The sequence below is a fragment of the Schistocerca americana genome, chromosome 2 (assembly GCF_021461395.2).
Source record: "Schistocerca americana isolate TAMUIC-IGC-003095 chromosome 2, iqSchAmer2.1, whole genome shotgun sequence".
NCBI classification, from domain to species: domain Eukaryota; kingdom Metazoa; phylum Arthropoda; class Insecta; order Orthoptera; family Acrididae; genus Schistocerca; species Schistocerca americana.
In genome coordinates, this window is record NC_060120.1 from 690,189,612 (window position 1) to 690,207,017 (window position 17,406).

The window sequence follows — 17,406 nt, forward strand, 5'->3', positions numbered from 1 at the left end:
ATGCACAATAAATAGCGTTTCTTCGTTGCTTTACGAACATAACAGATAAATTAATCAGCAGCTATATGGTTACCACATTATCTAATGCAGTCTGACAGTGCCCGCTGACAATAAGTTTATTCCGTATAAAAGAGAGTAAAACTGAACAGTTTAGCGTAACAGTAAGGCGAGCGATCTTGCTAATTCTGCCACCGTTCTGTACTTTGTTACACTACATCTACATCAAATTACAGAATGCATTAAATCCTGAATTTATACATAAGGCAGGATGTTAGCAGTGTGAAACACAAGTCCATCTACCTTGTGGAGCATAGACGTTGGAAAACGGTGCAGTTGAAATTTCTTGAAATTTTGTATGGTAGTTTAATTATTTGTATTTTTACGAACTAACCCATCGATGCTGCCTAACGTATTGTCGTTTATTTCTCAACGTCATCAGATCAAAAGGAATAACTTGTGTAAAGAAAGTACCGCATCAGTTGCAATATAACCTAGATAAAGATCGATAATGACCGCAGAATCATTCAAGTATGTTAGGCTGAGCTACGATCCCAAGAGCACATACAGTAGCTTTGTAATCAATCTGAGTACCGCACTCAGTCTTACTTCCTGATAACCTGTATTTCGTTAAATATGTATGAGCCATAAGTACTTCGGACGTAACTAAAAGAGCTCAGGCATCTAATCTTCATACCAAAAGATAAATTCCTAATCTTTATTAGGTCAGTGATAATTAAGCACACTCGATAAATTAGTCGCTGGCGGGACGCATCACGCTAATGTCATACAGCGCCGCATCTAGTCCTCATAACGGCCTTAATTCGACGACGAAAATAGACAGAATTTTCACTTGAGGACGTTGCTTGAGGTCACGAAAGCCACTAAACTACTGGTTTGCTGATTGTTAAGTATCAATCGCTGTTCCAGGTACTCTGACGTTTCGTACGTGATTGAGATCGGATAATTTGGCGACGCAGTCGAGGCGCGTTAACTTTCCTAAGTATTCGTCAAGCAACTAACGTATGCGTGCAGGCCTGTGAACACATCGGTTGTTCTTAGCATGCCCGTCCTGAAGGCATAAAAGAAACAAACATACTTAATCACTTAGAATGTTGAAACCAATATGCTGGTTCATATTTATGGTAACCTGAACCAGTCGGCTTTCATCGTGAAATGAAAAACATCCCCAAGATATCACAGAAATTTCTGCGGCCTTAACCACACTCTCCTCGCACCTTAAGTTAAACGTTTCATTGGAACATATGTGTACCCGATGCCCTGCGTCATTTGACAAGAGAAGGATGTGCGCCTTGTCCGACCACAATATACTCTCCTGTCAGCCACTGTCGTGTTCCTATATTTTTCGGTCCATCTGAGACATGCAGCTTTAAGGAGCTTTGTGAGATATGCCATTTCGTTAGGCATCCGATTCTAAATGTCTATCCACGCACTTGCCTTCGTACTGAGCGCCTAAAAACTGGTTGTGATGGCCCTGCATTCAATGAAATCAGCAATTTCTGTCGCATTTGATACCGACTGTCGTTGACCAGGCGTCACACTCGTTTGCGATACCTGCCCGTTAGGAACTTTTTAAGCTCACTGTTATTAGGCTGTGTTATATTACTGCGGGTGATAAACCATTCATAGTTGACTAGTGCACGATGATACGCCAACAAACCGGGCAACAATACTGTTGCCAGAACGAGATTTTCACTCTGCAACGGAGTGTGCGCTGAAATGAAACTTTCTACAAGATTAAAACTATGTGCCAGACCGAGACTCGAACTCAGGGCCCTTGCCGTTATGTGTTGAGAGCACACTTGCCAGCGAAAGCAAGGGTCCTGAGTTCTAGTCTCGGTCTGGCACTCAGCTTTAATCTGCCAGGAAGTTTAACATTATTATTGTGCAGTCTTGGACACGTCCAAACACCATGGCTCATTTAACTGTGTGGTGTGTCCATGTTCACCTGTCTTACTGCACTGGTCCATACAAGCGACTGACACATTACTTACTACCATTTCTTACGACATCGGTGGAAGGTCTAAAGCGACGCCTAGTACCAGTTCTACACTATCTATACCGCTCCAGTGTGCTCTTTTAAGTTATTGTGAGTTTACATTAATTTCCAGCAACAACTTTCATTAGCTGTGCCTGTGGATAACAGCAGTGACGTGTGCTGTGCAGATGGCGAGACTGATGGCGTCCTACCTGCTGTGGGCGACGCAGATGCGCGTCCAGAAAGCGGCTCCCAGCAGTGCCCACTGAAGCTGCCGCGTTGCTACCAAAATCTGTTTCATGAATGCTAATATTCACGGTACTGTTTATTTTCGTTTCTACTCATGTGTTTCACACAATGTAAACTAAAATAATTTGTCTTATCGATCTGATGATTACATAAAGGAGAACTGTGCAGTTATCATTTCTTTATGATAGATTGCTTTGAAATAAATAAATTAAATAAATATGTGTTATATTGTTTTCATTAAATCTCTACTACTTGTGCTATCATTTCCCCCAATCCGCCCATTGCTGAAAGCTGTGAAGTATCTTCAGTCCATACAGCTTCCGTGTAAGTGAAGTGTGAATTGCGGCTCTGTTTTCAATTATGTGTGTGTGTGTGTGTGTGTGTGTGTGTGTGTGTTTTACAGGTACTCAACGGCAACATTATCAGTGCCCTTGCAAAAATTAGTAGAAAGACATGTGGCTAAAACGTCGAAAATATGAAAGAAAGTAAGAAGCAATATGATATAAAACAGCACTCATTCTTTCACAGTCTCACCCATCATCACCTGCAAAATCACACTAGCTCTTAACCTGCAAGATTGCACTAAAATGGTCGCTTGATCTAAACCTGTCAGTTAAAAGTAAGGCAAGAGGAAAACTTGATAACGTTTGTGTGTAGAATGTATGAGCCTGGTGACATACCATCTGACCTTCAGAAAAACAGCATCCACAAAATTCCGAAGACTGCAAGAGCTGAAAAGTGCGAAAATTACCGCACAATCAGCTTAACAACTCATACATCCATGACGATCAGTTTGGCTTCGGGAAACGTAAAAGCACCACATAAGCAATTATGACGTTGCCGTTGATAATGGAAGCAAGACTGAAGAAAAATCAAGATACGTTCATAGGATCTGTCGACCTAGAAAAAGCGTCCGACAATGTAAAATGATACAAGGTGTTCGAAATTATAAGAAAAAAAGGGGTAAGGTACAGATAGAAACGGAAATTTACAACATGCCTAAAATCTGGTTTCGTAGGACAGAATGAATCACGTTGCGGTTGCGGAAAGGGGCCAAAATCAGTTACTGTTAGTTGCACAAATCACACAAACTTTATTTTCCTAAAGAAAATTTGAAAAGTTTTAAACAAGTGAATTTTCAAATTTTAATTTAAGACGGCTGAAGGCCTTATCTTAAAAATATTTGAAGTAAAAGCTCGGCTGAAGGCCAAATACTGAACATTGAAGAACTGAAGGCTTAAGGCCTGAATCAGAAAGATTTGAAATAGAGCAAAATCTCCGTTTTTAAAATACGTTTTAAGCAATTCAGCCTTGGAACCTTAATTTAAGTCGGCTGAAGGCCTTATTTTAAAATTAAAACAAACATAATGAATAGACGGCGGAAGGCAGTACTTGAGACAAAAGAAAATAACAATCTAAAAACAACAGAACAGTGGTGCTCAGAAGTGTTCCATGGGTCGGCCTGAGGAGGTAACTCTAACATAAGTTTAGGTGTGAGAGACAGCCAAGAACAAGATTAAGCAATCAGATGGCAACCCGACCCAGGGACGGCTGAAAGACCGAACAACAACCTAATCAATTCCCTTCCTCCGAACAACGGCACGACAACGGAAAATATCAGCCGAGGACGATGATACCAGCAGAACTACGTCTTCAAAATTGGCGTCTAAAAACAGCCGGAAATGCAATAGAATTGGAAACCTCTGCATTAAAATCGCTGTACTTGACTGTTGAGATGGCCGTGTTGGCACGGCCACCGTTAAGTTTGATCCGTTTCATTGCGGATCATCCGCCCCAATGTCATTCACTCCGATTGGAAGCTTCCTCATGGGCGACACCTGACACGGCAGCCACTGCCCAGAGTCCCCAGTACCCAGAAGTTGACAGGCACCAACTCCTTGGCTCATATGGAGAGGTTACAGCTCAGACATAAGCAGTGCTATCCCTACATTGTCAGAAGGTACATGACAAGCCCATTACAGTGGACTGTCTACCGCTCTGGGTTTTGGGTGCTGAGGTAGATCCACTTGAGTGGTAGTTGCAAAAGGTAAGTGGAGGGCAAACACAAAATGGGGACCAGAATTTTTAAAAGCCAGAAAAAGTGAAGGAAAAGACGTTATAAAAAAGAGAAAAGAGCCAAAACCTTCTGAAGTCCGAAGTATAGTCAAAATACCAAGATAAAAATGTAACCAAATAACAAGACTTCAAATGTACACCTATTACGACAGCTAAGAATGGGGGGAGGGGGGAGAGAACAACCCACTTTCACAGAAAAAAACAAAAATAGATGTAATAATATGAGTGGCATCACACTCGAGACAAGGAAGGAGAGAGGGCACATTTACCGTGAAGGACCAAATATCAGGGACAATCCAGCAAAATATGGATCACCGTGAGTGGGGCCCCACAACTACAAAGGGGAGGGGGAGGGGGGGGGGGAGGTGACACACTGAGGATTAAAAAAGCATAAGACAACCTAGTATGGTCAATGAAAAGACGGGAGAGGCAGGTAGGTTCCCACTGGGAGAGGCAGAGGGAAAAACACATGGTGGGAGTCTCCTTGATCTATTAGGGGGTAGTAGCTTCCCAAGAGTCAGCCAATTACTGATGAAAAACCGCAAATCCGCCCCCACAGGGGCATGGAGAATATGAAGCAGGTGGTCACCCTCCCCCCCCCCCCCCCCCCCCACCCCCAACCAACAAGTTCATTACCTGGGATACCTACATGGCCAAGAAGCCAAAGGATCAAGTGAACAAGCAGCATCACCAATATCAGTGAGGAGATCGTGGATCACAGAGGCCAGAGGAGTGGTGGGAAAAACACTGAGCAGTAGCCTGAAGGCCACTCATTGAGTCCGTACATAACAAAGCTGGAGAAGACTGTTTAATAAAACGGAGTGCCTGATAGACAGCCATTAGTTCCACACCCAACAGCTCACACGGGGCAGGCAAGAGATAGATTTCTGTGCCAACAGAAGGTGTGAAGGCATATCCCACATAATCAGCTGATTTAGAGCCATCAGTTTAAAATAGAATGGCATCCTGAAACGTCTAATGAACCTTTCCTTAATTTCGATCACTGCTTCTCCGACGTACAGACTGAACAGTAGGGGCGAAAGGTTACATCCTTGTCTTACACCCTTTGTAATACGAGCTGTTCGTTCTTCGTCGTCCACTCTTATTATTCCCTCGTCGCTGTTGTATATATTGTATATGATCCGCCTCTCCCTATAGCTTACCACTAATTTTCTCAGAAGTTCGAACATCTCGCACCATTTTACATTGTCGAACGCTTTTTCCAAGTCGACAAATACCATGAACGTGTCGTGGTTTTTCTTTAGTCATGCCTCCATTATCAACTGCGTCAGAATTCCCTCTCTGGTGGCTTTACCTTTCCTAAGCCAAACTAATCATCATCTAACAAAATTTCAGTTTTCTTTTACATTCTTTTGGATACTATTTTTTTGTAAGCAACTTGCATGCATGAACTGTTAAGCTGTTTGAGTGATAATTCTCGCACTTGTCAGCGCATGCAAAAATTTGTAAATTTGTGTTAAGGTCTTATGGGACCAAACTGCTGTGGTCATCGGTCCCTAAGCGTACGCACTACTTAATCTAACTTTAACTTACACTAAGGACAACACACACACCCATGTCCGAGGGAGGACTCGAACCTCCGACGGGAGGAGCCGTCTGGACCGAGACAAGACGCCTCAGACCTCTTGGAGTGATAGAAGCTTTTGGCCCCAGAAGAGATCCATCCGAATCTATGGTTGAAGAATTAACCAAGGAGGGGTGGTCGTGAGAAGCGAGGCGGAGCCCAACCAGTAAACCCACCCAATGGTGGCTAATAGGTGGGTGACGGCCAGAAACTGTGAAAAGAATAGAACAGGAAGGGTGAGCAGAGGAAGAGCGGATAGTGATGACACAGAAAACCAGGAGCTGGGCCTGCCGAATCGAAAGGGATAGAGATCACAGCGTGGACCAGAGGACTATTGACAGGACTAGTGGCAAAGGCATCAGTGCCTATTTCGTTAATGACTAACAGCGAGTCTGATGCAATTAATTATTTCGAACAATGGTATGATCCTTCACAGCATCCACTAGACTGCAGTGGAAAAACCTGATCTGTTGCCACTGCAGCGCTCTCCAGCTCGTAAACACGGAATAATTACGCTTCCTGTAAAATCACAAAATATGACGTACTGCTTCTTTCCAGCCGTCCATTCCTTTATAGGCTACCGTAGCATCTCTGATGAAGATAAAATGCTTCAACACATCATGCGTAAGATACGCCGAACACATCTGCGTAACTGTATGATCACCTGAAAACCTGACGGATTCGGCACATAGTCCCAGAGACTTCACGACGGCGATAGGTGCAAAGATCAATACAAAAGAGGAGCCTCTGTTAGATGTCGGACAGGATATCAACTTCAGCTGCTACATGGACTTTGCGAAACTGGCACATTGCGAAGACACCTGGCCTCTACTCCAATGCGTTTCCAGCTCAGTTGACAGGCTACAACTGGACAGAAGTGTTAAAAAAAGCAAGGGCCGTCTTGAAAATTAAGTCTAACGAGGAACTGGACTTACTTCAAAAGTGAAGCCGAAAATCATGTCTGTAGCAAGTAATCTGCGATACATGGCGCAGATCCAGCCTACCCAATACCTACTTGTCAGGAACATTCAACGAGCCTTTTGATGGTGCTTACCGAGAAATGATTTGTTTAAAGTTCAGTTAAACTTGATGACTCCACTAATCACAAAAGGAGGCCTTCATCTTGTTAACATGAAACGTAACACTTTTAACTGATCGCATGAAGTAAAGAGTAATAAAGCAAAATCCAAAGCCTAAACCAAAAGCAGGTACTCAAATAGGAGCCGCAAGGTACCATGCCATCGATAGACAAGCTGAAATCAACATTTTATGTCCGCATATTTGGCAGTACATTATTAACTCAGTTATATAAGGAGCAAGGCGGACAAACCGGAACTGCTTACCAAGGGACACATTTACAATAATCTGACGGCAGCAGTCCACTGTAGCCGAATCTAAGAAATGTACCATCGATCGATATGGAACATTGTCATCACGAATGTACATTACGTTCATCTCACGTCGGCCGAAAAATCTAAATGGTACAACATCGTCAATGACAAAATCCCGACCAATGAGAAATGTGCAAAATACAGCTTAGTCAGTCCAGCACTGCATTGTATGTAGGAATGTTGACACATTAATACACAGATTTACTTGTGGACACTGAGGTGACGTGTGGAATTTCGTCCGTCAGAAACTGGCAGTGATCGACAGGATAAGCCCTGCAAATGTAAATATAACCGAATTGATGCGACCGGAAAGATTCAGGTATCCGAAACAAGGAACAGTGATGCAATCTGAATGCTTGTGCATACTGCAGTATTATAATACTTCATGAAACAGAAACGTGCTCCAACTATTTATCATAGATCGAAAACAAACAATGGAAAACCATAAGAGATGGTAAATATACGGAAAGCTTTGGTAACATGCTAACAATAAAGGCAACACCAAAAACACAATGCAGTCGACAGCACGCCTACAGTTAATGGGAGCAACCGCTCTCAGTTAGCACCTATTTCCATCTACAATATTTGATTCAATGATATTTTCATTTTTATTTTTAAATACTGTCTGTAGGAAAAGAGAGACAAGGCATGAAATTTTCGCCTGCGTGTGTAATATTTTAACATCCTTTGATTGACGAAAATTTATTTTCCTCGTGGAACAATTGTACGAGAAAAAGAGGGAAAGCTCTACGATTTTCTTCACAACAACTAATCTTTTCTTTCCATACTTAATTGACGACACAAAGGCAGATAACAATGAAGCAGCCAGAATAATAATACGAAGAATGATGCTCTAGCTCTAGCCTCTAAACGAAAGAAATGCCGATTACTGTGATACCAAATAGTTGAAATTCATATAATATGTCGACAACAAAAGACAGTTTTGTGTGCTACTTAATGAGAATATGTATCATGCTGAAAGACTGTACATTTATTATTAATAAATTATTTTTGAAGAAAAAAACCATATTTTCATAGCTGTTCTCTGTAGCTTGCTGTAGTTGGTTTGCAGCGCCTGCTTGTGCACAGTCTGAGATAAGGGGCACTGACTATTTACCCTGTATATATGTGTATACGGTGTACTACTCTGTGGCTCGTCCGAAACGGTTTCTGTTCATTGACAGAAGCGATACACTTCAAGGCTCATTCACATCATACACTCCTGGAAATTGAAATAAGAACACCGTGAATTCATTGTCCCAGGAAGGGGAAACTTTATTGACACATTCCTGGGGTCAGATACATCACATGATCACACTGACAGAACCACAGGCACATAGACACAGGCAACAGAGCATGCACAATGTCGGCACTAGTACAGTGTATATCCACCTTTCGCAGCAATGCAGGCTGCTATTCTCCCATGGAGACGATCGTAGAGATGCTGGATGTAGTCCTGTGGAACGGCTTGCCATGCCATTTCCACCTGGCGCCTCAGTTGGACCAGCGTTCGTGCTGGACGTGCAGACCGCGTGAGACGACGCTTCATCCAGTCCCAAACATGCTCAATGGGGGACAGATCCGGAGATCTTGCTGGCCAGAGTAGTTGACTTACACCTTCTAGAGGACGTTGGGTGGCACGGTATACATGCGGACGTGCATTGTCCTGTTGGAACAGCAAGTTCCCTTGCCGGTCTACGAATGGTAGAACGATGGGTTCGATGACGGTTTGGATGTACCGTGCACTATTCAGTGTCCCCTCGACGATCACCAGTGGTGTACGGCCAGTGTAGGAGATCGCTCCCCACACCATGATGCCGGGTGTTTGCTCTGTGTGCCTCGGTCGTATGCAGTCCTGATTGTGGCGCTCACCTGCACGGCGCCAAACACGCAAACGACCATCATTGGCACCAAGGCAGAAGCGACTCTCATCGCTGAAGACGACACGTCTCCATTCGTCCCTCCATTCACGCCTGTCGCGACACCACTGGAGGCGGGCTGCACGATGTTGGGGCGTGAGCGGAAGACGGCCTAACGGTGTGCGGGACCGTAGCCCAACTTCATGGAGACGGTTGCGAATGGTCCTCGCCGATACCCCAGGAGCAACAGTGTCCCTAATTTGCTGGGAAGTGGCGGTGCGATCCCCTACGGCACTGCGTAGGATCCTACGGTCTTGGCGTGCGTCCGTGCGTCGCTGCGGTCCAGTTCCAGGTCGACGGGCACGTGCACCTTCCGCCGACCACTGGCGACAACATCGATGTACTGTGGAGACCTCACGCCCCACGTGTTGAGCAATTCGGCGGTACGTCCACCCGGCCTCCCGCATGCCCACGATACGCCCTCGCTCAAAGTCCGTCAACTGCACATGCGGTTCACGTCCACGCTGTCGCGGCATGCTACCAGTGTTAAAGACTGCGATGGAGCTCCGTATGCCACGGCAAACTGGCTGACACTGACGGCGGCGGTGCACAAATGCTGCGCAGCTAGCGCCATTCGACGGCCAACACCGCGGTTCCTGGTGTGTCCGCTGTGCCGTGCGTGTGATCATTGCTTGTACAGCCCTCTCGCAGTGTCCGGAGCAAGTATGGTGGGTCTGACACACCGGTGTTAATGTGTTCTTTTTTCCATTTCCAGGAGTGTAGCTCAATTTTTGCCATGTAGTTCAACCGTTATTCACATCAAAGTACAATCCTTATAATGTTCAAATCTAGTACGATGCAAGTGCATTGTTTCACTAGCGACATACTGACTTGCATCGCCGGGCGGAGTGGCCGTGCGGTTCTAGGCGCTGCAGTCTGGAACCACGAGACCGCTACGGTCGCAGGTTCGAATCCTGCCTCGAGCATGGGTATGTGTGATGTCCTTAGGTTAGCTAGGTTTAAGTAGTTGTAAGGTCTAGGGGACTGATGACCTCAGGAGTTGAGTCCCATAGTGCTCACAGCCATTTGAACTATTTGACTTGCATCCATTGCACACTCGAAAACTGTCTCCGTTCATCCAGGAATAAAAGCCCAGCGCAAGTTGGCAGTTTTTAGAATAGTAATCACTGTTGACCCAAATTCATACTGATCCAGTCCATATATTAATTTAAATGGTTTAACTGGAACCTCATACACTAGAGCCAACACATCAGCCATGCTCTCACGTCAATGACAATCGTTTCTTTCCGCAGTGACTCTACAGAACGATTTTTCAATTTCGATAGATGACAATGACTTTTTTACAGCAAAGGCACACAACAATACATTGAAATATTTATATGCAAATAAATGTAATATTTGAATTTAAGGACGTTATTTTAATAACCATAGTGAAAAAACATAACAATAAAGTGGGATCAAAGAATTATATAAAAGCTCCCTCCATCAGTATATTTGTTGAGCAAACGATCCACGGCTGCACTACCGGTCCATACTGCCCTGCTGGTATAATATTTCGACAGTTCGGACTTATCTCCATGGTCAGGTACGCTAACGAACTGAGCTCCTGAGAAGCGCGGCCGAGTTATATGTCCCACCATGAGCCTTTCCCTACGCGGTCTGCACCAGAATGCGCGTGACAGTGGCCTCAGAAGCGACGGCGACGGCACCTGTGTTAGCATAGGAGTTGTTACTCTGTCCGTCATAGCCACCATATCGTTGTGTTTGTTTGGTGTTTTCTTAAATAATCCCAATTCTGGATCCCAAGCTTTGCTGAGATTATAGCTGCAGTTCTAATTGGTGAGATTGTCCTCGGTGCGAATTCAGTTGGCCAAGCTAATGACGTTATCCCAGTATTTCGAATAGTGCGAAAAAAACTGATATGTTCATATTCCATTGCATGTTTCTTGGACTTGTTAGGATATATTAGTCAAGTGTGCTGCTAATGCCGGCCGAAGTGGCCGCGCGGTTCTGGCGCTGCAGTCTGGAACCGCGAGACCGCTACGGTCGCAGGTTCGAATCCTGCCTCGGGCATGGATGTGTGTGATGTCCTTAGGTTAGTTAGGTTTAACTAGTTCTAAGTTCTAGGGGACTAATGACCTCAGCAGTTGAGTCCCATAGCGCTCAGAGCCATTTGAACCATTTTTTTTTTTTTTTTTTTTTTTTTTTTGCTGCTGATGTTCTCGGTTTCGCCTCCGATGGTACACGCTGTTTATCCAATACATGTCTTGCCACATTGGCATGGCACCAGATACACCCCGACATACATGTCTTCCCACACTGGCGTGGAACCAGATACATCCCGACCGTCCGTGAACCGAGCCCATCTTCGACGCTCCCCAACAATGCCAATGTTCTATTGGGCGGACGAAAGACACTGTGGTTTTGCAGAAGGCACTCAATTTTACCCCAGTAGTGCGCTGGTGTACGATATAAAGACAGTGGCTGTCTCTTTCTCCGTGACGTCTTCCGTCTGCCAACACTGTTCTGAGCTGTTCGTTCCTGGGGTAGGTGTGTAAGATGGTGCATGCCCTTTATATTAGTGTTTCTAACACCTCACCCCCCCAGCACAGGCTGCTGGTAGCTGTGAGTATCTAAGCACAGGTCAGAGTGCGGTTTCTTCTGCTCTTGGTGCCAGCAGCTCCTCTCTTAGCCATGATGTCCAGGAAAGTTATTTTTCCTTATGTTTCAGTCTCCATGGTGAACTTGATACTTAGACGTATGGAGTTGAGATGTGCAAGGCTTTCAAGGAATTATCCTTCCACGGGGCCATATGACGAACATGTCAACCACGTAATGATTAAACCAGGTGAGTCTCCATTTCGATCACGTCAGATCTTGTTTCTTGAAATGCTGCATATACAAATTCGCAGTCACAGGCGAGAATGGGCTTCACATTCAGACTCTCTGCGTTTGCTCATAGTATTCTCCATTAATCCGTGGAGATTAGAATGTCGCAGAAAAATTCAGTGTCTTTCCATCAAATTTTTAATCAATTGTTTCTAGTGACACTCGTACCCTGGTGAAATACGAAACCACATCAAAACTCATCAGGATATCTGATTCCTAGTGCCTGAAGTTGTTGAGGCTATTCACAAATTCGCCAGAAACGCCGATTTGAGATGGGCACTTACCCACATAAGGGCTTATTACTTCTATAAGGTGGAAATTTGCAGGAGCTATGATGTGGCTATGGGACGTAACGGCATCTCATCTTTGTGAAGCTTAGGGAGTCCATAAAATCTTCGCGATACTGGTCCTTCTGGTTCAAAAATGGCTCTGAGCACTATGGGACTTAACTTCTGAGGTCATCAGTCCCCTAGAACTACTTAAACCTAACTAACCTAAGGACATCACACACACCCATGCCAGAGACAGGATTCGAACCTGCGACCTTAGCGGTCGCGCAGTTCTAGACTAAAACGCCTAGAACCACTCGGCCACACCGACCGGCGGTCCTTCTGGCAACAATTTCTTGACGGTCGCTCTGGCAAGTTCAAGTGCCTCAGAAGCGCGGTTGTTGTATTCTCCACCTTCTTGGTGAGGTTAGTGTCGATCTTCCTGTAGGGTTCGTCATTTCAGGATCAGTATTTTCTCAATGTTGTCCTCGTGGCAGAGAACAACACCAGCGTTACCTTTCTCAGCAGGTAAGTCAACAATTTTATTGCTTTTTCTCAGGTCCCAAATGGCCGCCATTTTTCTCTTGGTAACGATTGACGTCGTAGACTTTGTTATCTTCAGAGGGGGACAAGTTTCACGTCGTACTTCTTCAGTTGCTTCAGGTGGTAGTCGCGCCACAATATGTTCAAAAAAATGGTTCAAATGGCTCTGAGCACTATGCGACTTAACTGCTGAGGTCATCAGTCGCCTAGAACTTAGAACTAATTAAACCTAACTAACCTAAGGACATCACACACATCCATGCCCGAAGCAGGATTCGAACCTGGGACCGTAGCGGTCACGCGGTTCCAGACTGAAGCGCCTTTAACCGCACGGTCACACCGGCCGGCCCAATATGTTCAGTTACACCGACGATGTCCACGATTTTTGTGAACTTGTGGGTGCAAGCAAAGCTAACTCCCTTCTCCAGGACTGAAACCACATCGCCACTCAGCTTCGTGTTAGCCAGATTGAAGACAGTCGTGCATGGGGCTTTCAGTTACGGTTTGCTAACGAGACTTAAAAATTCTGATGATTGGCGTCCTGTGGTCTTTCTATTTGCGGAATCGGCTGCTACACTATCAATGCAGTCTCTGGTCCAGAGGTTAAAATGGTCGCTCAGTTGTATACGTAGTTTAAATCGTTCCTGGGAGTTGTACTCAATACTCCAGTTAGTAAAGTGGAAAGGGGACTTAACTTTGCTTCCATCCTCAAGTTCACACTGGTCGCAGGCATTGTCAGCACAATTGAATAGATAGTGGCACAACTACCACCTGAAGCAGCTGAAGAAGTACGTCGAAAAATGTGTCGTGCTCTGACAGAAACCAAGCCTACAAAGTCAAACATTAGCAACAGACAAATGGCGGCCATTTCAGATCTAAGAGAGTGCCCCAATATTGCTGTCTTACCTGCTGACAAAGGCCACACAACTGTTCTCTTCCGCGAGGACAACATTGGGAAGATACAGAGCTTGCTAGATGACGACTCCTACAAGAAGATCCACGTTGACGTCACGAAGAAGGCGGAGAACAAGACCAAGGCGCTCCTCAACCAGTCGCATTTGGCGTAGGGCGTCATCAAGAGATGATTACAAGTACCCGTACCGCCAAGAATTTAAGGATTCCTCAAGGTCCACATAGACGGGCTACCATTATGTACCATTGTCATTTACTTCAGAGCTCCCATATATTTCCTGAGAAAGCACCTGACAGAAATACAAAGTCTTTATGTGGGAAAATGCCCACCTCACATCTCCTCAACTGCTTCAGGCTCTAGGACTCAGATAGTCTGTTAAGCTGTCAAGTAGATTCTTATTCACCATGTTGTCACTAGAACTCATTGGTCAGAAATTTTGCCTTTCACGCATGTCCTGGCCCACCCCCTTTTTTTTTTAATTTAATGGGCATACTAAGAACAAACGCAGGGAGTCGCAATGGGCAGCTCACTCTGGCCTGTGACAGAGAATCACTAGAAACATCACTTCGAAGAAGGAGCGTGCTTTTACCGTTTTGTGGACGAAACCCTCGTCAGTAGGCTGCATGAAAGAATCAGATTCCTAGAATTCCTTGCACATTTGAATTCAATACACCCTAACATCAAATTCACTCTGGACACTGAAGCAGTAGGAAGACTACCTCCCCTGGACATCATGGCCAAGGAAAGAACCCATGGCACCGTTTGGCACACGGACCTGTATTTGCATGCTGCCAGCTGCCAGCACGCTAAAAAGATCAATGGGGTACTAAAAACACTAGTACACACGGCGCGCACCATCTCAGACACAGAGAGCCAATGCCGTAAGATATCTAATGGACAAACAGTGCGCACCATCGAAGATCAATGCCGAGGACACCAGAGGCACACTCGATTAACGTATTGCAACAAGCCGCCAGGCACAGAACACTGTTTGTTCGAGAATATGGCGATGGAATACCAGGATTTTAGCATGGACTTCTAAATATTGCGATTGCGTCCTTATAAAACCCATCGAAATTCGCACCAGAGGCAATCCCATCAACCGGCACTGCGGTTATACGAGGGCAGTTCAATAAGTAATACAACACATTTTTTTTCTCGGCCAATTTTGCTTGAAAAAACCGGAAATTTCTTGTGGAATATTTTCAAACATTCCCGCTTCGTCTCGTATAGTTTCATTGGCTTCCGACAGGTGGCAGCGCTGTACGGAGCTGTTAAAATGGCGTCTGTAACGGATGTGCGTTGCAATCAACGGGCAGTGATCGAGTTTCTTTTGGCGGAAAACCAGGGCATCTCAGATATTCATAGGCGCTTGCAGAATGTCTACGGTGATCTGGCAATGGACAAAAGCACGGTGAGTCGTTGGGCAAAGCGTGTGTCATCATCGCCGCAAGGTCAAGCAAGACTGTCTGATCTCCCGCGTGCGGGCCGGCCGTGCACAGCTGTGACTCCTGCAATGGCGGAGCGTGCGAACGCACTCGTTCGAGATGATCGACGGATCACCATCAAACAACTCAGTGCTCAACTTGACATCTCTGTTGGTAGTGCTGTCACAATTGATCACCAGTTGGGATATTCAAAGGTTTGTTCCCGCTGGGTCCCTCGTTGTCTAACCGAACACCATAAAGAGCAAAGGAGAACCATCTGTGCGGAATTGCTTGCTCGTCATGTGGCTGAGGGTGACAATTTCTTGTCAAAGATTGTTACAGGCGATGAAACATGGGTTCATCACTTCGAACCTGAAACAAAACGGCAATCAATGGAGTTGCGCCACAACCACTCCCCTACCAAGAAAAAGTTTAAAGCCATACCCTCAGCTGGTAAAGTCATGGTTACAGTCTTCTGGGATGCTGAAGGGGTTATTCTGTTCGATGTCCTTCCCCATGGTCAAACGATCAACTCTGAAGTGTATTGTGCTACTCTTCAGAAATTGAAGAAACGACTTCAGCGTGTTCGTAGGCACAAATATCTGAACGAACTTCTCCTTCTTCATGACAACGCAAGACCTCACACAAGTCTTCGCACCCGAGAGGAGCTCACAAAACTTCCGTGGACTGTTCTTCCTCATGCACCCTACAGCCCCGATCTCGCACCGTCGGATTTCCATATGTTTGGCCCAATGAAGGACGCAATCCGTGGGAGGCACTACGCGGATGATGAAGAAGTTATTGATGCAGTACGACGTTGGCTCCGACATCGACCAGTGGAATGGTACCGTGCAGGCATACAGGCCCTCATTTCAAGGTGGCGTAAGGCCGTAGCATTGAATGGAGATTACGTTGAAAAATAGTGTTGTGTAGCTAAAAGATTGGCGAATAACCTGGTGTATTTCAACGCTGAATAGAACAACCCTTGTTTCAGAAAAAAAATGTGTTGCATTACTTATTGAACTGCCCTCGTAATTTCAGTAAGCTTGGGAGCCAGAACTGGTTCTAGTTAAGAAGACGACGAGCACAACGGTCTGATGGTCCGGGCGGACAAAGTAACTACAGCTACGCTACCACAGACGTCGTCGCTGCCGCCTCCGCGACCACTGACACACCCCGCGTTCGTCGACGGCGTAGAGAGCGGCTCGCACGGGGACGGGACGGTAAGTCGACTAACGTAATGGCGCATTGGTTAGCACACAGGATTCACATTCCGGAGGACGACGGCTCAAACCCGCGCCCGGCCAACCTGAATTAGGTTTTCCATGATTTCCCTAAATCGCTTCAGGAAAATGCCGGGATGGTTCCTTTGAAAGGACACGGCCAACTTCCTAACCCGTCCTTCCTTAATCCAATGGGACAGATGACCTCGCTATTTATTCCCCTCCCCAAAATCAACCAACCAACGTAAGTCGATCGTACGACCTCAGGACCTCAGTTTGTCAGCCGACCTGATGATAGCGAAGCGTCTGTTCGCCGATGTATTGTGTGCTTTGGAACAAGCAGCACAACCGTGCTATGTTAGATTAACAAAAACCCCGGAAGAAACTGGAGATTCACATTACCACTATTATTTCAGTGAATAGTTATTTAACTTTCAGGTGCGCGAATTAGGCTCATCTTCACTGGAAGCCTGCAGTTACCGACCTCCAGAGAGTGGCAGAAGTACAAGCGGCACATTGATTGTTCATGCGTGTTGTGTATTTGACAGAAAAGCTACAGCCATCAAAATCAACCTAAATAACACCAGCGGAGACTACTCTATACCCACGTTTTGCAATTTAGTCATACACTTGATACCTTAAAATTTTGAAAATAATATTTATTGTTTGTAATGTATTCTTCTACCACAACCTGTATTTCAAATGGTTCAAATGGCTCTGATCGCTACGGGACTTAACATCTGAGGTCATCAGTCCCGTAGACTTAGATCTACTTAAACCCAACTAACCTAAGGACATCACACACATCCATGCCCGAGGCAGGATTCGAACCTGCGACCGTACCAGCAGCACGGTTCCGGACTGAAGCACCTAGAACCGCTCGTCCACAACGGCCGGCACCTGCATTTCACTTAAACTTGATACAACATTTAAGTCTAACTAGGGGTTCATAAAATCCTCTCCCC